This window comes from Dendrobates tinctorius, unplaced genomic scaffold (genome assembly GCF_039654945.1).
Source record: "Dendrobates tinctorius isolate UK_male_01 unplaced genomic scaffold, ASM3965494v1 ptg000157l, whole genome shotgun sequence".
In the NCBI taxonomy this organism is placed as follows: domain Eukaryota; kingdom Metazoa; phylum Chordata; class Amphibia; order Anura; family Dendrobatidae; genus Dendrobates; species Dendrobates tinctorius.
In genome coordinates, this window is record NW_027361824.1 from 12,964,521 (window position 1) to 12,979,231 (window position 14,711).

The 14,711-nt window shown below is 47.0% G+C and overlaps 1 protein-coding gene across 2 annotated transcripts in view; it reads left to right on the top strand.

Moving 5' to 3' along the window:
• The first annotated feature begins 1,208 nt into the window (after nt 1-1,208).
• GDPD5 (glycerophosphodiester phosphodiesterase domain containing 5) overlaps nt 1,209-14,711 on the top strand; it is a 172,676-nt gene continuing 159,173 nt past the window's right edge. For both annotated transcript variants that reach the window (XM_073548592.1, XM_073548593.1), the window contains exon 1: nt 1,209-1,363. The gene's annotated coding sequence lies outside the window, so the exon portion shown is untranslated. The remainder of the gene's footprint in view (nt 1,364-14,711) is intronic.

Genomic DNA, 14,711 nt, shown 5'->3' on the forward strand with positions numbered 1-14,711 from the left:
AACACCGGAGCCCGCACCTTTTCCTGATTAGATCAGCTGACATGTGCCGCTAACAGCTGCGGGAGGAATCGCGATCCTCCTGCGGCTGTTAACCCCGTTAAATGCCGCTGACGGCGGCATTCCAGCAATCACGAGGGAAATCCACCCACTGGTGAAAACCATCACGTGAATCGCTGGACACCGATGGGTTGGCATGACATCCAGAGGTCTTCTGGAGACTTCTATGGTTGTCACTGCTGGCTTCCTGTGAGCGCCACCCGGTGGTGAGCAATTCTACTACATAGAGGTGATCTGACCATCACGTGTATGTAGCAGAGTCGATCAGGTTATGGCAGCTTCTAGTCTCCCATGGAGGCTATTGATGCATGCCGAAAGTTAAAAAAAAAAAAAGTTTTTAAAAATGTAAAAAAGTAAAAAAATATAAAAGTTCAAATCACCCCCCTTTCTGCCCCATTCAGAATAAAAAAAATCACACCTACACATATTTGGTATTGCTGCGTTCAGAATCTCCCGATCTATCAATAAAATAAAGGATTCACCCGATCACTAAACAGCGTAGTGAGAAAAAAGTCAAAGCGCCAGAATTACTTTTTTTTGCAATGCATTAAAATAAAATAACTGGCGATCAGAAGATCGCATCTGCACCAAAATGGTATCAATACAATCGTCAGCTCAGCGTGCAGAAAATAAGCCCTCGCCCGACCCCAGATCACGAAAAATGCAGACGCTGCGGGTATCAGAAAATGGTGCCTTTTTTTTTTTTTTTTTTTTTTTTTTTTTTAGCAAACTTTGGAATTTTTTTTTCTGCACGGAAATCAAAAAGAACCTAGACATGTTTGGTGTCTATGAACTCATTTTCCAGTACACGATATGGTAAAAACCAATGATGTCGTTCAAAAGTACAAATAAAAAAAAAAAAAACAGGCCCTGACATGGCCATAGTGAGGGAAACATAAAAAAAGTTTACGGCTGTGGGAAGAAGGGGAGCGAAAAACGAAAAGGAAAAAAAAAAAAAGCTCCGGTCATGAAGGGGTTAATAATAATTATAATAATTATAATAATTAACAGTTTGTGAATACTGAAGGTTATGTCACTGATAAATGTGATAAATCCCGCTGCTCCTGGATCCGGACTGCTGAGCTGGGGGGGTCACCTCTGAGGTGCGTGTCCCTTTAAGGTTTCAGGCGTGTCAGTGATAGGGGTGCGTGTCTCTTTAAGAGCCGGGGCGGGGCGTGGTTTCTGGGCGGAGTGTCGGGGCGGGGCCTGCGGGCTGAGTACAGCGGGGTCGGTGCAGTGGTCACACGGAGCGCAGCTCTCCGCACACCCGGACGGCGGCACCGACGCTGCCGGACACCTGCACAGGGTAAGCGTGAGCCCGCAGCCGGTCACTGCCGGCCCCAGCCTGCGGGGGGCGCACACGAGCATGCATGGCCGCGCCCGCCCGGGGATGGCACTTGTAGTTGTCACCCATAGGCTTCCCGGTACTTGTAGTCCTCCGGCAGTAGCATGGCAATGCTCAAGACCCTCTGTGCGTTTCGACTTCCTGGTACTTGTAGTTTTCCAGCATGAGGAGGTCAGTGTATGGGGAACTACAGGTGTCAGCATGCCTCTCTGGTACTTGTAGTTCTCCAGCAGTTACATCTGGGCGGTTGGTTAAGTGCTCCTCACAGTATGACCCCCCCCCCTACAGCTGTTAGTCTGTCTGGTACTTGTAGTTCTCCAGCACGTGGAGGCAGGGCATGAGGAACTACAGGTGTCAGCACGCCTTTCTGGTTCTTGTAGTTCTCCGGGAGTTATATCTAGGAGGTGGGTTCTGCTACCAGTGTGACCCCTACAGCTGTTAGACTTCCTGGTACTTGTAGTTCTCAGGGAGATACACTCTCATCGTTTGGGGGTCTCAGCATGCCTTTCTGGTACCTGTAGTTCTCCAGCAGATACTTCCCAGAATGAGGAATGTGTGAATGGGGGAACTACAAGTGCCAGGAATGCTGTCAGCTGTGGGGGACATACTGGGACTTGTAGTTCCTCTCTATTGAACCACAAGACTTGTTGGTACTTGCAGTTCTTCATGTAGTTTCACAGTCCTAAGGCATCCTGGTACTTCTGGTTCCCTTGGCAGGAGGATGGAATGGACGCTGCCGGGCACAAGGCAGGACCAGGTTTGTGTTTTGTTACACACAAGTTCTGCAATGATTGTTTTTCTGTTCTCGGCCATTTTCAGGACCCGGCTTGCTGTCAGGGATCCCCGAGATCAGATACAAATGATAGCAAACCTGCAGGATGTCAACCAGGAGGCTGCCACTCACTGACAGCAAGCAGATGGATGACGGCTTAAAACTAATATTCATGCCACGCTGCCATCTTATGACTGCTGGGTGTTTGGATGACGCCACTGTTTGCCTGGTGTCAGGCCTGTGTGGGGGGGTGAGCCCCTGGTGCCCGGCGTGTGTGGGGGTGAGCCCTTGGTGCCCCGGGCGCTGTGTGTGTGTGTGGGGGTGAGCCCCTGGTGCCCCGGGGTCGCTGTGTGTGTGTGTGGGGGTGAGCCCTTGGTGCCCCGGGGCGCTGTGTGTGTGGGGGTGAGCCCTTGGTGCCCCGGGGCGCTGTGTGTGTGGGGGTGAGCCCTTGGTGCCCCGGGGCGCTGTGTGTGTGGGGGTGAGCCCCTGGTGCCCCGGGGCGCTGTGTGTGTGGGGGTGAGCCCCTGGTGCCCCGGGGCGCTGTGTGTGTGTGTGGGGGTGAGCCCCTGGTGCCCCGGGGCGCTGTGTGTGTGTGTGGGGGTGAGCCCCTGGTGCCCCGGGGCGCTGTGTGTGTGTGGGGGTGAGCCCCTGGTGCCCCGGGGCGCTGTGTGTGTGTGTGGGTGAGCCCCTGGTGCCCCGGGGCGCTGTGTGTGTGTGTGGGGGTGAGCCCCTGGTGCCCCGGGGCGCTGTGTGTGTGTGTGGGGGTGAGCCCCTGGTGCCCCGGGGCGCTGTGTGTGTGTGTGGGGGTGAGCCCCTGGTGCCCCGGGGCGCTGTGTGTGTGTGTGTGGGGGTGAGCCCCTGGTGCCCCGGGGCGCTGTGTGTGTGTGGGTGAGCCCCTGGTGCCCCGGGGCGCTGTGTGTGTGTGTGTGTGTGGGGGTGAGCCCCTGGTGCCCCGGGGCGCTGTGTGTGTGTGTGTGTGGGGGTGAGCCCCTGGTGCCCCGGGGCGCTGTGTGTGTGTGTGTGGGGGTGAGCCCCTGGTGCCCCGGGGCGCTGTGTGTGTGTGTGTGGGGGTGAGCCCCTGGTGCCCCGGGGCGCTGTGTGTGTGTGTGTGGGGGTGAGCCCCTGGTGCCCCGGGGCGCTGTGTGTGTGTGTGGGGGTGAGCCCCTGGTGCCCCGGGGCGCTGTGTGTGTGTGTGGGGGTGAGCCCCTGGTGCCCCGGGGCGCTGTGTGTGTGTGTGTGTGTGTGTGTGTGTGTGTGAGCCCCTTGTGCCCCGGGGCGCTGTGTGTGTGGGGGTGAGCCCCTGGTGCCCCGGGGCGCTGTGTGTGTGTGTGGGGGTGAGCCCCTGGTGCCCCGGGGCGCTGTGTGTGGGGGGCTCACATTGGGCATGGGGTATATTTATAAATTGTTTGCGCCGTGCTCTCACCAGGGACCATTGTTTTCAGGGTTGGCGATCCACGTGCTCTGCAGGGATTATCTGCTGCTAAAAATGGAAGCTGCCAGGGAGAATTTAAGGTGATGCTGCAGAGCTCAGTGCCAGGCTGGGGGGGGGGATGCTGCCAGGATGAGGCTGTGTCCTGCGGATGTTGCTGCCATGCATTAGTTTGCTTTGTTGGAGGAAAGTTCCATCCTTTTAATGACAAACATAACCCCCCCACCGTTCCTCTCAGTGAGTAAACCTTTTATCTGTGACTGGAAAAGCTGGGTGACAACCGTTAGGCCAATAAAAAGCTCATAAGAATGGTCACCCAGCTTTCCCAAAACACTGAATGGACAGTGTGCAGTGATGCAGGAGCAGAGAGTTTGTGCGTAAGCTGACTTCCCATTCAGGGGAGTGGAAAAGCTGAATGACCACCATTATAGTTCATACGCAAGTCTTCGTCATTGTGGAGCCCAGAAAAGCTGAGTAACAAGCTTTATGGCCATATCATATACTAATTGGACAGTCTGAATTGATGTGGCATAAAGTGTATGACGGTATGTAAGTGAACTTGCTATTCAGAAGCAAAGGAAAGCTGGGTGACATCTTGTTACTCACACACCCAGCTTTCATAGAGTCCAGACTAGGAAGATTCTAGATCAGGTGTAAGTATTTCTAATTTGATTTGCCATTCCAAAGCCAAGGAAAGCTGGGTGACAGCCAGTATAGCTCATACCTAAGTTTTCACCCAGCTTTCCTACACTTCTGAATGTACAGACTGATGCAATGTAGGAGCAGAAGGTGTGTGGATTTGCATTTTGGGAAAGATGGGTAACGACCTACGTGGTTGTTTAAAAGTTGTCACCCAGCTTTTCTAGTGGTCAGTTTGGCAATTCCCAGACATTTCTTTTCCCAGCTACATAGAAGAAGATTGGTATAGCAGTGTGTATAAGCTGATCTGGCATTCAGGAATCTGGGAAAGCTGAGTGACTTTTATGGCAGCTGTAATCTAGGTTGGCACCTCATGATACGTCTTCTGCTGTGCCCATCAGTGCTGTAGGAAAGCTGGGTTACGTCATACAGAACCGAGAAACAGCTGATGTTGCGCTTAGGCAACCCTGGACAACCCCCTTAAGGGGGCATTTAGTTAGTACATCTAAGTGAGTTCTTCTTCTTTATCTTGCCCCCCTAAAGGCATCTCTTCAGCCCTGGAATTCCCAACCAAGGTGCACGGAGGGTGGGTGCTCAGTTTGGCGCCACCATTTTGGAAGGGACCCATATCAGTGGCTGCCATTATCCCGGGACCACTTGGTGCTCCTTTCTTTTGTGCCAGTGTCGGTTATCACTGCCGCTCTGGTGTTCTGTTCATGAACCAGGAGGCACAGGATGATCAATTCTTCCAGATGCAACCGTAGGAGGAGACACAAGAGTGAGATACATTGTATCAGAATCATATTCTGGAAAAAGCTGTAACTATGGAGCAAGTTCATTACTGTGTTTGTACCCGTGTGGTGGTGGTGGTGGTGTTTTTTTTTTTTTTTTTTTGTTTTTTCCCCCTCAATTTTTAACTTTATGTTGTGGGCGGGGTTTTTGTTTTCCAGATGTCTGTAACGGATTCGTCAATTGCAGCTTTATAAAAAGTTGCTACATTTTTTTTTTGCCAAAATATACTCCACCCACCCATGAAGTATGTTGTGTGTTTTTTTTTTTTTCCTTATGGGGGTAATTTTCTGACATTTTGGCAGAACACTTGCCTTTTGCTTTAAAATAATGCATAAAAGATTCTAGATTAAAATATTAAATTCTGTGCGAACAGGTCACGAATATTTTGAAAAATTTAGTGCAAACCGTCATGAGGTGAAAAAGAAACGTGGCTGTAAAAAAAACAAACAAAAAAAAAACCGCAAATGATGCCTGTGTGATCAGCGGCGCCTGTGTCTGGGTCTTTCTCTTTTTCTGTTTTTTTTTTTTTTTTTTTTTTAAAAAGCTTTTATTTCAGCAGCAGGAGGAGGAGGTGTGAAATCTGGAGAAATAAAAACAGAATTGCGCTCGGATTTTGGAATGTATCATGCATGTGATCGGGGAGGGGAACGTGCCCAGTGTGAACCAATATGGGGAGGGATGATCGAATATTTAAAGGGACCATTTGAAGGCTACTATACCCAGCACTTCCAGTTTTTCAGGGACTTGTTGTTGTCACCCAGCTTTCCCAGACACCTGAATAGCCTGACTGCTGAGTACTGGATGTTTAATAAAGGCAGGTCAAGGTTTTTAAGATGTTTTTTGACATTTTTTTTCCTCCTTTTTATTCCAAACTTCCCCATTAAGAAATGGAGAACCTGTGTAGTCACCCAACTTTCCTAGAATCCTGAATGACAGACTCTGCTGTTTGGCCAGCCAGGCTCAGCACAATTCACTTGCGTGTTCTAGGACCTGTGAGTGCAGCATCAATGCAGGAATGACATCTCTAAACTGAATTTATCTGGCTGATATGAAACTACAACTCCCACCATGTTTTCAAAGTGACATTAATGAAATGTCAGCGCTGGGAGTTGTATCTTCAGGAGGGCTGCGGAGCTGCTTGTGTGCATGATCGAGACCCAGGAGAGGAGCTGGGGAAGGAAAGGGTGATTCACGGGAGCCGACAGCAACTTCTTCCCTGGAAATGATGAGTGCTACCAGGAGACATGAGATCATCCAGCAGGATTACTGGCAGCCCCATGTAAAACTTAACTATTACAGGTGATCTCCAACCTTTTTTTTTTTGTTGGAGAGGAGGGGTGTAAATGAAATCAAAAGCGAGAAGAACTGTCCGCTCTAGAGTATAAACCTTACTTGTATTTTGCACATTACTCTGGATACAGCCTGCAGTGTAAAGAATGGAGGAGACCATGTGCTACATCCAGAACCACATTGCCATGGCCAAAATTGTTACGAAAAATTAAGTACCGTATTTTTCTCAGAAAACTATTGCACTTGCACATGTGTTGTTATAGACATGTTTATTTTCTTTGTGTGTATTGGAACAATACAAAACGAAGAAATCTGTAAAAAGGAAAACTGGCCATAATTTCACACCAAACCCTAAAAATGGGCCGGGCAATACTGTTGTCACTCAGCAACTTTATATTTGTTTGCACCCTTTGGAATAAATAACCACACTCGATCGCTTCCTATAAACATCCACAAGCTTCTTACACCTCTCAGCTGGAATTTTTGGATCTTTCTTCTTATTCAAACTGCTCCAGGTCTCTCATATTTGAAGGCATCTTCTCCCAACACGTGATCAATAGGACGCATTGCTGCCACTTCAGAACTCTCCAGCGCTTTGTTTCCATATGTCTCTGAGGGCTTCTTGAACTATGTTTGAGGTCACTTTCTTGCTGGCAGACTCATGACCTAGGATGCAAACCCAGCTTTCTGACACTGGACACTACATTTCAACCCAAAATCCTTTGGTAATCTTCAGACTTCATGATGCTTTGCACACATTCAAGGCACCCAGTGCCAGAGGCAGCAAAACAACCCAGAAACATCTTGAGTCTCCACCATATTTGACTGTAGGTACTGTGTTCTTTTCTTTGTAGGCCTCATTCTGTTTTTGTAAACAGCATAATGATGCGCTTTACCATAAAGCTCTATCTTGGTCTCATCTTTGCACAAGACTCTTTTGCAGAAGGATTTTGGCTTACTCATGTACATTTTGGCAAACTGCAGCTGTGCTTTTTTGTCTGTCAGCAGTGGGGTCTTCTTGGGTGTCCTGCCATAGTCTTTCATTTCATTCACATGTGGACTGATAGTTGGCATTGATACTGATCCACTCTGATCCACTCTGAGCCTGCAGGACAGCTTGAATTTGTTTGGACGTTGATTGGGGCTGCTTATCCTGCGTTGCAACCCTTCATCAATTCTTCTCTGCCTTCCAGGGAGATTGGCTACAGTGCCATGGGTTGTAATCTTCTTGATTATGTTGTGCACTGTGGACAAAGGAACATCAATATCTCTGGAAATGAACTTGTAACCTAGAGATTGATATTTTTCAACAATTTTAGTTCTCAAGTCCTCAGACATCTCTCTGTTCATCTTTCTGTTCTCCATGGTTAGTGTGGCACACACATACACAATGCAAAGATTGAGTCACCTGCTCCCCTTTATCTGTTTTCAGTGGTGATTTTCATATTGTTGACAACTGTTACTTGCCGCAGGTGAGTCTGAACGAGCATCACATGCTTGAAACAAAGTTGTTTACCCACAACTTTGGAAAGGTGCCAGCAATTTTGTTCGGCCCATTTTTGGTGTTTGTGTGAAATTGTTGAATCTGCCCCCCCCCCCCCCCCCCCTCCCTCCCGCTACTTGAGTTTTCATTATTTTTGGATTCTGTATTAGTCTGGATGTGTTCAGTTACTGCAGTGCGTGCTGCCGAGGAATGTTTGCTCAGCGGCTCCTGTGTACGATTCCTCGGAGAGGCCTTGGATGAAGCCTCCTCGGTTTTGCTGCGGCTTAAGCTTTTCTAAAGTGCGCATCAATAAAAGTGTTTAGCGAGGATTGATCTGCATGTCCCGAGGAAAACCCGAGATTACGGCAGCAGCGTTCTGTTCTTGAGGTTGAAAAGTTCAAGGGGAGCTGCAGCGTGAGACCCCCGGCCCTCCTCCGCTGAGTGGAGTTTATAGCTCATTGTTTATCGCCGCCTGAGGTGCGTTACCGCCCAAAATATATCCGTACGCGGATGTGCTCCCATCTCTTTATGTGCGGAATTGGCAGAGTGGCTGAAAAATCGCCGCGAAATACATAAGTTTCAGGACCCTCATGTTTTCAGCAGAGCCCAGCATTCATTTTTGGGGTCTGACTTTATATTGACATCTGAAATCAATCCTTGTAATGAATCCAAGAACGCCAAAAAAAGGTCAAAAGTTTGGCAACACTTTTACACCAGAAAATCTGTTTGTTTGACGCTGCCTCCTGGTGTTTCAGTTCCTCGTAGTTTTAAAGAAATCCGCTGCGGAACCGCAGCAGAATCCGCAGCGTGTGCATACAGCCTTAGAATTCTCGACTGATACATTTTATCTGATACATTGTAAATAAAGTCCGTGGAGCCTCATTTAAGAGTTTCAAACACGGGACGAGCCAGATCTTCCTCCAGGGAAGGACCCAGCCAAGGAGAGGCTCCTTTCGGAAACCACCATATTAAGTGGCCCATAAGTCAATTTCCAGCTCTTTATGAGTTTACAGATATGACAAGGGAAAGACCAAGGCCAGGTATCCATCCACACTGATGAGGGGCAACACCCCGAAACAGCTGTCTGTGGATGGATCAAACTCGTTCCACGGACTTTATTTGCATATTTGTATTTCCCAGGGAGCAATGCACCTAGGATTTTGCTGTCTGAGCGCCTTTGCCGGCTGCCGCAGTGTTTTCTTTGAGGTCAGTAATTGTTTTGTGATACATTGTAACAAACTCTTGTTTGCAGAGTATTGCCTAGACTAGATACAGTTGTTGCGAACCCTCAGCTGTGGGGAAATAATTGGTTTGTGACTGCTGAAAGCTGTATAATTATTAATCTCTGGCATGCTTGTGCTGTAAGAACTACAACTCCCAGCATGCCCTGAGATAACACTGAATTAGAGGATAGGTCGTATTGTCCAATATATGATAATTGTGTGTGATCGCCATAAATTGCACTCCTTGAGATCCTGTTCACGGATCCGGCTGAGCACTCGACTCATTTGTGATCCCCTGGTCACCCGGAAACTGCCGCTTGTAAAATCTAAGCCCTTTTGGCCTCGTGCCCGATCCCAGCTGTTTCCTTGGGAAATGGAGGAGACGAGGTGAACGCCGCGACAAGTCCTGATGATTTTAGCAATTTTTTTTCTTGGCAGCAGAGGGTAACGGTGAAATTGGTGGAGGAGGGCAGGCCGGTATAACTCCGCGCTAGAAGTCAGGGTATGTGCACACAGTGCGGATCCGCAAGCATTGTACAGTACCGTGTTAATGAATGGAATTTAAAAACCGCAGTGCACACGCTGTGGATTTTTCCGCGATTTTATATCCGCAGCATGTCAATTCTTTCTGTGGATTCCGCAGCGGTTTGACATCTGTTTCATTGTGCAGGTGTCAAACCGCAGGCAAATACGCATGTAAAACGCAGGTCACTTTACCTACGACTTTACCTGCAAATCCGCGCTGTGTGCACTCACCCTAAGAGTAGGGCTTGCAGGGTCTGCGGAAAGCTGGGTGACTGCTCCCGTAGGCAGTGCAATAATGTCATGTCACGTGTGCTGTTTACAGCAGCCTGTATTCTGTGGGTATTCCTTTTGAATTTAATATTCTGGTAGACGTGCATGCATTGTCCAAAATTGTGCCAGGAAATCCTCCCCGATTTGTGCAAATATGTTGCAGATTTATGATCGCAGATTTTAGAAATGGGAAAGAAAAATAATTTGGTTGATAACAACAGATTATACTTTACTGAAGCACAACAGCGCTGAAAATTGGGATTTCGACGTACAATTAACGTCGTAGATAGAAGGAAGGTGGAAGCTGTCGGGGTGAGTTGACGTTTCTATTGTAAAACCACATTGCTGTTTAAATTTCCAGTATTTTGCTTTTTTTGGAGGGAGGGCGACAGCTCATGTAGAGTGAGAGAGACTCTGCTCCACACTAGCTATTGCCCAATCGGAAGGCTTTTTTTCTGAACCATATTTTGATCAGAGACTCCGATCAATATCGTCCACGTCTCTGGGATTTTGAACAGACCACTTGCTACTCGAAAAAAACTTCCAAGCATGTGAACAGCCCCCATAGACTACCATAGGGACAAGTGCCATCGTGGAAAACTGCTGTGTGAATGAGCCCAAAGGCTATACTTCCACAATGAGTTTTTGGTGAGTTTTTTTTTTTTTTGTTGCATATTTCTTTAAAAAAAAAAAACAAAAAACTGCAAATAACCTATTTTACTTAATGGGTGCAGAACACCTGCAACATCTTGGGAACGTAGCTTTAGAAGCCGTGAACATGCACTTTCTCTCTTACACCAGGCATTTTTCAAAATCTGTTCAGGAGTAAAAAAAAAAAAAACTACAGAAACTCCTCTTAGGAACAGTAGAGTGGATTTACAATGCAAATGAATGAGAAGCTGTGAATGCCGGCACCAGAGAGATCACGCAGAATCCCACCGCTGACACCACTTGTGAAGAACACGCACCTCGCCTGAAGTCGCTGTTGCGTCAGAAAGTAGTGCGGTTTCCCCACTTTCACCACCGTGCTGTTCCTTACCCCCTTGTGGACACGTAAGGTCAGCTTGGTACAGTTTTACACAGATGGGCCCAGGAGCGGGGAGGGAGAGGATGTGGCCCACGCAGTTGACGTGGCACCACACTGGCCCACAACCCAGACAGGCTGAGACTCCTTTCACTAGCACTAATGAAACAGAGACCTGCTAGCCCTTAGGACTGCCACCAGTTCTTGTTGGATATAAGCCCGGTCCGTTAACAGAATTATATTGGGCCAGAAACCAGGCCCAATAGCATAGAAAGTTAAACCGAGAAACTGACGTGTGGATTGAGATAAAAGAGCAGCCCATGGTTAAATTATATATTTAAATGCCTTAAGGCCACCATACACTATATACAAAATGGTTATAAATACACAATAGTGGTAGTACAAAAGATATAAGCAGATGGATCATGTCAGTTACTGGTTTAGTGTTTGACCATGTGTGCGCCGGGCCGCAGGGGGCATGGGCTGACAGCTGGCTCTTAGCTCCTTCACAGCAGGTTACTCGACGTGACTTCTTTCTAAGTGGGTGTGTACAAAAATACTTGGCACTCATACTTGGTTTTGAGTGCCAAGTACTTTTGTACTTATTTATGGGTTGGAAACCTTACTTGAGCACCGAACAACCTTCCTTTTTCTCTGGAGTGCCGTGTTTTTTTTTTTTTCTTTGCCTTCTTTCTAAGTGGACCATGTGTATAAAAGAGACCACATGGCCTTACTGTAGCCTTTATCCTCATTGGGTCACTTCATTCCTGCCCTCTGGGCTGAACCTAAATCTCCCCTTGCCTCTAGCAGCTAAAGACTTCAAAACCTAAGATGGGTCAGAACACCTTTAAAAGACTGTCTTGGGGGTGACAGTTTTGGCGCCATCGGAGCCGGCCAGAGCCCTGCTACGCATCGAGACTGAACACATCTTTGCTATCTGGTTCCTACGAGCCGTTGTTGTTAATAATAATAATCATCTTTATATAGCGCCAACATATTCCGCAGCGCTTTACAGTTTAACAGTTTCAAAACACAAGTCGTAAGTAACAACGTTAACAATACAATAATTAAAGCAAAATAAGACGAAATAAGCCGCCCCTGCTGGTGAGAGCTTACAATCTACAATGAGGTGAGGGAGATACAAAGTACAGGTGTGTATTTACAATGATGATCCAGCCATCTTGAGGGAGTGAGGGATGGATGGAGATAGTGAACGGGCTACACACGCACACTTACACATAGAATGACAGTGATTAGGGATCATGATGGGCTGCTCTGAACAGATGTGTTTTGAGGGAGCGCCTAAAACTATGCAAATTGTGGTTCGTCCTAATTTCTTGCGGTAGAGCATTCCAGAGGATTGGCGCAGCGCGGGAGAAGTCTTGGAGTCGGGAGTGGGAGGTGCGGGTTAGTGCGGAGGTGAGGCCGATAGACAGAAATGAGGGAGGAGATGTAGGGGGGTGGAGAGCTTTGTGAGTGAGAACAAGTACTTTGAATTGGATCCTATAATGAATGGGCAGCCAGTGTAACAATTGGCGAAGAGCGGACGCGTCCGAGTACTGATTAATCAGATGACCCTTGCTGCTGTATTAAGTATGGACTGGAGAGGGGAAAGTCGAGTAACGGGGAGGCCAATTAATAGTGCGTTGCGGTAGTCCAGGCGGGAGTGGTCAGGGGTGACACTGAGGGTTTTTGTTTCCATGGTGAGAAAAGGGTGGATTCTAGAGATGTTCTTTAGGTATAAGTGGCAAGAGATTGTATATGGGATGTGAAGGAGAGATTGGTGTCAAACATAACACCCAGACAGCGCGACTGCTGCCGGGGTGTTATTATGGTGCCACCCACGGAGAGGGAAATGTCAGATTTAGGGAGGTTAGTAGACGGCGGGAGCAGAAGTTCAGTTTTGGAGAGGTTGAGTTTCATATACTTATCTCCCCACCCTGTAGTGCTAGAACGGATGGAAACCTTGGGTGCGTTCGGTCCGTTCCTGAGCTCTCAAAACTAGTGTGTGGATAGGACGTCCGAAAATTCCTCTCATGAAATCATAGGTGTTTGTGAGATCTCACTCAGCCTTTTTGAGACTTGACCACCCCCGAACCCCTAAGTGTTCTCATACAGCTGCACGCTGAAGGGGGTTTTATAATCCCAGATAAAATATAAATGATGGACATGAAATTAGATCTCCCATGTTCTTCACAGAAGCGTTTTCCAGGAGATTTTGAGGCAGTGACTGGCTATGTGCACATCGAGTCTTTTTGCGGAGTTTTTTTTTTTCTGCATTGAATCTCCCAAGTTTTTGGTGAGTTTTACATTCTTGAGGAGGATTTTAAGTGTTTTCACTCAGTGGCTTTTTTGCAATAAGTTTGGTTTTTTTTTTTTTAAGGTTTTGGAGCAAAACTCATCAGATAACTTTGGTTTCTGCTCCGTTTCCTCTAAAACTCAGCAAAAAGCCATTGTGCGCAGTCACCTTCTCAGGTTCTCCTCTAAAAACTTCTCAAAATACAACATAAGCACATAGCGTATGAAGAAGACTTTGGAGAGGATCCCTTCTTTAAAAAAAAGATAAAAACATCCACAAGTGATAGGGAAAAAAAAAATCGTGAATTTAGTTACGGATTCTGAAGCAAAATCTTGATGGTTTTTATTGCAGATTTTACTCCTATACTACTACATAGTTTACTCCTCACATGAGTATCAAAAGTGCAGTGGAAATTAAATTCAACCCCCTTTCTTAATTTTTTTTTTTTTTTTTTTCCTCCCCCTAGTGGCACATAGATGAGATCTGTGGATTTTCTGCCTGTAAATCCAGACTGAAAATCCCAACGTATCCGCTACATGTTTACAGCATGTCGGTGGGCTCTAAGATGCCGTCATATAGTCCCAGATAAATATCCGTCTGAGTAATCAGCAGGTACAAGGTGATTTGCAAGGGAAATTCCAAGGAGCGTAGTTGAGGCGTAGGGGATGCTTTTCCCAGCGTCTCGTCTGTTTTTTTTGCATATATGAGAAGTGATTTCCTACAATGGGAGAACGAGGTCATTGCTGCTGTAGCAAAAATTTAAAGGGCGATTCCGGATTTGCATCATATTGACCAGAACTGTGCAGTAAGTATCGCTGACTTGTATATTAAAAAAAAAATTCTAATGGGTTTTGATAGATCCCTTTATTTTTAGTTTAAAGTCTCCTATTTTGCATCGGACTGGAGCACAATTTTATATTTTTTGCTCAGTTGTGGGAGGAGTTGTCTCCTGTACTTTGTCGCCCCCTGGTGGGTGTTGCACATTGTTTGAACTGCTTCCTGGTTTTACAATCTTTGGGTGTGTCCACGAGCAGTATTCATTCAGATCTCTTTCCTTAAATAAGAGGTTCTGCAGCAGCTGGGGTATATTTTGGTGGTTCACCTTTTTCACCAGAAGTGCAGTTCTGACTTACAACTTTTGTGTTTCCCACGGATCTCTTCTACTTCCCAGGGCATTGTGGGAATTTAAAGGGTTATTTCTATTTTCATAAATGGGTATTGTTGGATAGAGCTTGCCAAAAATATGCAGTTTTCATAATTTTTTTTCTTTTGTTTACAGCTCGTTGTCTTGGAGACCGACCACCGCTGCTAGAACTCAGAACATGCGCTGTACTTACAAGCTCTTTTCTATTGAGCTTGTAATTGCTGTTTTGAGGGCGGGCCTGGATCACTGGAGCCCTTTATTGCCTCCCCAATCTGGCCAGCTTGACTGCAGTGCTTACAAGCTTGACGGCAGCGGTGGTCGGTCTTCAAGGCACCGAGATGTAAACAAAAGGGGGGAAAAAAATGTTAATATCTTAAGAACGGCTGAAAATTTTAAAAGGCAGTAAATTGCAAAAGTGG